Source organism: Meleagris gallopavo, chromosome 15 (genome assembly GCF_000146605.3).
Source record: "Meleagris gallopavo isolate NT-WF06-2002-E0010 breed Aviagen turkey brand Nicholas breeding stock chromosome 15, Turkey_5.1, whole genome shotgun sequence".
Classification (NCBI taxonomy): domain Eukaryota; kingdom Metazoa; phylum Chordata; class Aves; order Galliformes; family Phasianidae; genus Meleagris; species Meleagris gallopavo.
In genome coordinates, this window is record NC_015025.2 from 3,389,091 (window position 1) to 3,396,055 (window position 6,965).

A 6,965-nucleotide genomic window follows, 5' to 3' on the forward strand; every position below is an offset into this window, starting at 1 on the left:
GCGCGTGCCCGCGGCGACCGTTATGAGTAGCGTGGGCGGGAAAGCGTCTGTGAGGGAGTGGGTGGTATCTGCGCAGAAGTGCATTTGCGCAGACGGAGTGGGAGGTTCTGAGAAGTTAACAGCCCTGTGGTTCTTTAACTGTGCATAGCTGTACAGTATCCCTGTGGCTCGTATTCACCTTCAAAGCTCCATGTGGCAGTGCCTCGTTTAAAGAGCACAGAGTAAGTGGTGAGATACACAAACCGCTGCAAATCATCTAGGAGTGCTGCGAAGTAGAGGAGCAATCTGTTCTACCTCGCAGTATTTTAGAAGGGAGTTTTTGGTCTTGATGGCAGAGCACATGAAGAATCTCCTCTGGACCTTGTTAAGAAGATGCCATTCTTCACCAGGGACTGCTGTCCTGAGGAAATGCTACAGCCTTCTAATTAACTAAACTGTGCTTTCCCCTCTGTGGAACTTATCCTCAAAATTCCTCTGAAGTCTGAGCAGCAAGTGGCAGAGCTTATAGCACAGGCATTAACTACACTTGTCCTGCTTGTTCCTTTCTCCCTAGCATGTACTGGGGTCTGCTCATCTTCCTTTGCTCCACCAGACAAGGATGCCAGGCAGGCATTTCATAGTGGTAGGTTGCCTAGAATTCATAATTGTGACTAATGTCCACAAAAGAGCAAAACTCATTAGCTGGACTGTTCCATTGTGTGCATTTCTGTTGGTTGAGTCGAAGCAGCAACAGTAAAACATGGGCATCAGAGCCATTTCCTTTGCTCTAAAAGGAAGCCTGAGGAATGTTCATCTTTAAAGCAGTGGTTAAATGATAAATTCATATATGCTTGTATCCCCTCTAACAACATCAGTGTGTATGGAAGATGTGTTCTCATATCTAACGTAACATACACAAAAAAACCACTACATAGGAACACACTGAAGCAAATTCTGCCTTTAGGGATCTACGCCTCATGTAACATAAAGCTAAATTCAAGCAACAGGCTGTAAGTAGGTGCATGGGTAACAATCCTATTTGCAGGAACCGAGACAAAAATAGATGTCTTATGATAACTGGGGCTTGGAAAATAAGCATATGGTACAGAACTCTACAGAAGATGGCAATAAAAATGAAACAATCAGAACCATATATTACTATATATACTTCTACTGTTTAATCAAAGCATGTGGGTCTAGCTTCTGTCAATAGAAATGGGATTAATAGTTAAATACAGAATGGTCTAGAGAGGCAAGAATGCCAAGTTGATTAGAGCGGGGTCAGGAAGCAAGAGATTCCTCTGTTCTAATCCTGATTCTGCTGCATTGGTTGTGTGATTAGCCACTCCAAATACCTATGGCTCACCCCCCTTGTTTTAGAACAAGGATAACAGTGACTGAATTAACAAGTCCATATAGTTCTCCTGGCAGTTATTTGAGTACAGCCTTGAAAAATACAGAATGCATTGTAAATGCTACATATTAATATGATTACTCCATCACATCAATTATCCAACATTAAATGCTAAATCACCAAACAATTGAAATAGATGCTGCTTCTCCCTCATTTCAGTCCCACAGCTATGCTTAGCAGCTGATATTTAAAACAGACACGGACCCTATATAAAAAATCATTTCAAACATTCAATTACTATCAGAACTTCTCTTTTCCATGTTGAATTAGCACCAACTAGGATACTGTTTGATTCTGTTTTACAAATCACATCTATTAGTTATGAATATAAAACACTTGCACCAGTTTGTTGCTAATAAGTTTCTTGTAATACGGATTTGTCAAATGGCACAAAATTTTTGTCATAATACTGCAAGATTTTTCACCAGCATTATAAAGGATCTAATAGCTGCATAATAACAGTATTTAGAGCTTGGCTACATACAAAGATTCCTTGAAATGTGGGAGTACTTAGCTTGTAGGAAACTAGATTTTACTTGTAAGTGGTTGTAGAAGAGCATAGAAAGACAAGGTCAGAGAGTTTATCTTTTGTAGTGCATATAGTTTGATAGATTCAAATACTTTTGTCCCACTTCGCTATGAATTGAAATTGTACACTACTGAATGTATAAAATGTAAATGCATGTCTTCTAAGTCTTATCTATGGAAGCAGGTAAGTATTCTGTGTTAAATAATGAAGTAATTACAAAAATTGTTTATTCTGAAGAGGAGGCTTTATGCCTTTATAAAAACAAATCAGGTTAAATATGCCTTAATCTTTACCTACTAATTGCTTAGTGAATCTCAACAATATAATGTGAGCTGACAACTGTTTTGCTTCTATGCTCAAGATCCTGAATGCTATGGGAAACAAGTGACTAATAGCAGCCTACTGAGAATTTGATTAGTAGCTGCTTAATTCATTTTGGGGGGTTAAGCAACGTAAGCATGAGGATTGCTTTTTTGTTTGTTGACATATTTCTACTCCTCATTTCAGAACCCTATATTTTGTACAATCTGAAGACACATTATGCTTGCTGGTGCAACATCTAAAAGAGGAATTTAAATCCCGTGTTTGTAAGTTGATATCTATTACTAAAGTGTTCTGCTTTTCTTTTTTTTCTTTTTGAGATGAGGCACTTTCACCTTTAAGTGTATAGAATTCACAGTCTCTGGGTTATTACTCTGAATTCCAAGTACAGCGGTGCTTCAGTTCTGTTGCAAAGAACTCACGTAGTTCAGTAATTACAGCAACAGATTGAGGGCCAGTAACATGCTGTTTCTAATCCACTCTGAGCTATTAGTGGCTGACCTCATCCAAATCACTTCATCACTGTTTCAGACATGTTAGCTAAACAAAGACATCTTTTGCAGTTTTCTTGCTAATTTCATGTTAACTAGCCTTTGGAGGCTTTGCATGGTTACTTGCGGAACATAAATAGGTAATCTATCGAGAGTCTATTTTAAATACAAGATACTCCTGTATAAAAGCTGGTATTTTCCATTACTTTTATTTAGATTTGTCACATTGTATGCTATTTATTCAATGGTCTGGGAGATTTAGAATGAAATTCCTAGATACATGTAATGGGTAGGGATCCAGTTATGGAGATGTACAGACTCCAATGGAGATAGGTGAAGAAGTTCAGAACTGAACTGTGGTGAAAGTCACACCATAAGTAGGCTAGCATCTTGTAAGCCATGTTGCCTTCTCCTACTTTTCATTCTTACTTTAAAACTTCAAGTCAAATGGCATGTTTCTTTTAAGCCTTCCAAACATCTACAATTAAAACGATAATTACAAAATAGCAAATGACAAAAATTGCCAGCTGGTAGCTCAAAATTTACAGCTGGTAGCCCAAAATTTCTGTCACTCTCATAATGACTATCAAAATCCTCATCAACTCACTGTTTAACAGAACAAAACAGTGTTCTGCAGCTCTAATTTCATCTTTTTTGTTTTGAGCGGCACCAAGAGAAATCACTTGTACTTTAATATCAATTTAAGTAACCATTACGTTGAACATGTAATTGAACACTGGTCCTGAACCTTTTTTAAATTATTTTTACACACATTATGAATTAGTTATGTGACATTAGTTTTTGTTTAAATCGTTGCACTGATATTTAATTAATGCAATATTTCAGTACTACTCTACATTTAACAAGAAAACAGTTCAGTAATAGTATCAAATAAATATCAAAATTTATGTTTTGTGACATGAGAATATACAAATATTGTCATTAGCATTACCAACTGCCCCATAACCTTTTTGTAACTGCTACTTTTTGTAACTCATGCTTTAATGGACATATTTATCAACAACAGTTGCTGTCTTTAAAAACAAAGATGCTAGGAGAGCTGGCTGCTCTTCAGTGACGCCTTCCTGAGAGCACAAGAATTCTCCGTCCCTCTGAATAAGAAAGTGGGCAGAAGAGGTAGGAAGCCAGTGTGGCTCAGTAAGGACCTGCTGGGTGTGCTAGGGGCGAAGAAAGGTGCATATGAGCTCTGGAAACAAGGGCATGTCACCTGGGAAGAATACAGGGATGCCGTCCAGACTTGCAGATGTGGGATCAGGAACACCAAGGCGCAGGCGGAACTGAACTTGGCGAGGGACGTGAAAAACAATAGGAAGACTTTCTGTGGTACACTGGCCAGAAGAGACAGGCCAAAGAGAGTGTACCTCCTTTGGAAAATGTAAAAGGAGAACTGGCTTCAATGGACAAAGAGAAGGTTCTGAATGAGTTCCCCTACAAAGACAGGCTGAGGAAGCTGGGCTTGTTCAGCCTGGAGAAAAGAAGGCTGCAGGGAGACCTCATTGCAGCATTTCAATACCTAAAGGGAGCCTACAGAGGGGAGGGGAATCAACTCTTTGAAAGGGTTGATAACTGCAGGACAAGGGGAAATGATTGCAAGTTGAGGGAGGGCAGATTGAGGTTGGATGTCAGGAGAAAGTTCTTTACAAAGAGAGTGGTGAGGTGCTGGAACAGCTGCCCAGAGATGTTGTGGATGCCCCGTCTCTGGAGCTGTTCAAGGTGGGATTGGATGGGGCCCTGAGCAGCCTGGTCTAGCATTGAATGGGGAGGTTGGTGGCCCTGCATGTGCCAGGGGCGTTGGAGATTCATGATCCTTGAGGTCCCTTCCAACCCTGGTCATTCTGTGATTCTGTAACAGTACTGTCTTAATGCAACCGTGTCCTTTCAAGCATCTGTACCGCCGCGATAGTTACATAACACAGCGTTCTCCAGCAGCGTTGCTTTTGCAACTTTTTCAAAACTCCTCGCACGGCTGTCGCTCGTTGCCCGGGAGCCGTGAGCCACCAGCACCACCTCGTGGCTGCCTGCCTGACTTACCACTTAGCACTGCTCTCTGTTATTGCAGCTCTACGAATCTCTTCCGTGATAAACAAAGCTCAGATAATAACTTTTAAATGTTAAAACAGTTTTGTTTAATGGAGCTTCGTTTTGAAAAAAGATATAAGATTCAAGAATAGATTATCAGAATAGGCTATAGATTTTCTGAACAGGAATTATAGTACTGTTACTGTGCATTTCAAGTAGTATAATCAGCATTCCAAGCTGGAAGTCATTAGCTTTCTCACAATCAAAGCCAATTTAGCTTTCACCTAAACCCCGTTTCAGGCCTACTGTAAAACACCTTTTTTTTTTTTTTTGTCAATGTAAATGTTGATCATCAATGCTAATCCTTGTATCTTCCCTTTTTGAAAAGTAAGCAATTAAATGGTTAGCCAGTTTGTGGTGAAGTTAATTGGTAAATTTTTATATTGTTTGAGGTTAAGCAAGCTTACTCTGAATTTAGGGGTGTATAATGTGACATGAAACTATAGGAATTGGATAAAAACTAATTTTTTTGAAAGTTCATCAAATTAGCAGTATGTGATACCTCCCAGCTAAAAGGCAGAATCTAGAAACACTTCTAGATTCAAGGAGCTTTTAGTTACTTCATGCAGTAACAGATTTTCTTTTTTCAGCTGCCTGCCTGCTTTCCAGTTTACAACTGTATCATCAATGGCAACAAACAACTTCATTCTACGACTGGGAGGCCGCAGAGTATTTACCTGCAGAAATCTACGTATCAAGCAGTCACAACGCATTATCTAAAACCTCTGAAAAAGGTTAGTAAATTTTTTTTGTTTGTTCTCTGATCCAGTGAGCATTGGATTTCTCCTTTGGAATTGTTTGGTCTGACCAGCTGAGTACGTTCTTTGCATACCTGCATACCATAACCTGATAATATGCTTTGACATTTCTAGTTCCCATTTTTATTTGCTACATAATTATGATAGTTGATAGTTTTAATTGCAAATCCACAGCTTAGAGCCTACTTTCAATTCTTAAGTTCTAAAAATAATTGAATTGTATATCAGCGTTAATATTTATGCTGTATCTCAGTATATAAGAACTGCTTAAGTTTTGAGTGCAAAATCTCACAAAAGGCCTCAATGAAGGTGAACTGTAACCATTTTTTCTGCTTTTTGTTTGTAGTTATAGTGTCTTTAACAATACAATAAATCTTTTTACTCAAATTACATTGAAAAATGACTTGAAAGGTTGTCAGTAGTTACAGTGTTTCTTCAGCCAAAATTAGTCTAGATGTTCTATTCCAGCTGAGGCAAATTCATCTTTTATCTTGTTTTTTAGGTTCAAACATATCTATTCAGAAAGACTATATCTCTATGTAAAAATTACAATATCATGCTAAAATATCAATATTATGTATATGTGAGCGTGTGTGTATATAGTTAAAGTTGTGTGTGATGAAATTCAGTGTGATGTAAAACAGTAGTTTGTCTTGAAATGTTCTCAGTCATAATAGAATCATTTGAATTGGAAGGACCCTTAAAGGTCATCTAGTCCAACTCTCCTTCAGTGAGCAGGGACACCTACATTACATCAGGTGCTCCTCAGAGCCCCGTGCAGGCTGATCTTGAGCGTATCCATGTATGGAGCATCCACCACCTTTCTGAGCAACCAGAGTGCCTCACCATCCTTATTGTAAAAACTTCTTCCTTATATCCAATCTAACTCTCCCCTGTTTTAGTCTGAAACCATTTCCCCTTGTTCTGTCATAGCAGACCCCACTAAAGAGTCTGTCCCCTTCCTTCTTACAGTCCCTTTAGATACTGACAGGCTGCTGTCAGCTTTCCCCAGGACTTTCTCTTTTCCATGCTGTACGGCCGCAGCTCTCAGCCTGTCCTCACAGGAGCGGTGTTTCATCCTTTGGATCATTTTTATGATCCTCTGGATGTGCTCCAACAGGTCTACATCTCTTCTGTGTTGAGCACTCCACATCTGGATGCAGTATTCCAGGTGAGGTGTCTCAGCTCAGAGCCAGAGAGACAGATCCCCTCCCTGCCCACTGTCCACGCTGTGTTAGATGCAGCCCACAATACAGTTGACTCTGTGGGTTGTAGGGGCACATTGCTGGCTTATGTCCAGCTTACCATCCACCACTACCCCCAAGTCCTTTTCAACAGGACTGTGCTCTATCCCCCTAGCTTGCACTGATAGC

General features: G+C 39.6%; 1 long non-coding RNA gene across 2 annotated transcripts; it reads left to right on the plus strand.

Moving 5' to 3' along the window:
* The first annotated feature begins 18 nt into the window (after positions 1-18).
* Positions 19-6,450, plus strand: LOC109370049. 2 transcript variants are annotated; one of them, XR_004161372.1, is made up of 4 exons: positions 19-221; positions 554-622; positions 2,430-2,509; positions 5,425-6,450. It is a non-coding gene; the product is annotated as an uncharacterized LOC109370049 (long non-coding RNA). The 2 variants fall into 2 exon arrangements; XR_004161373.1 differs by lacking the exon at positions 554-622.
* Positions 6,451-6,965: the final 515 nt, after the last annotated feature.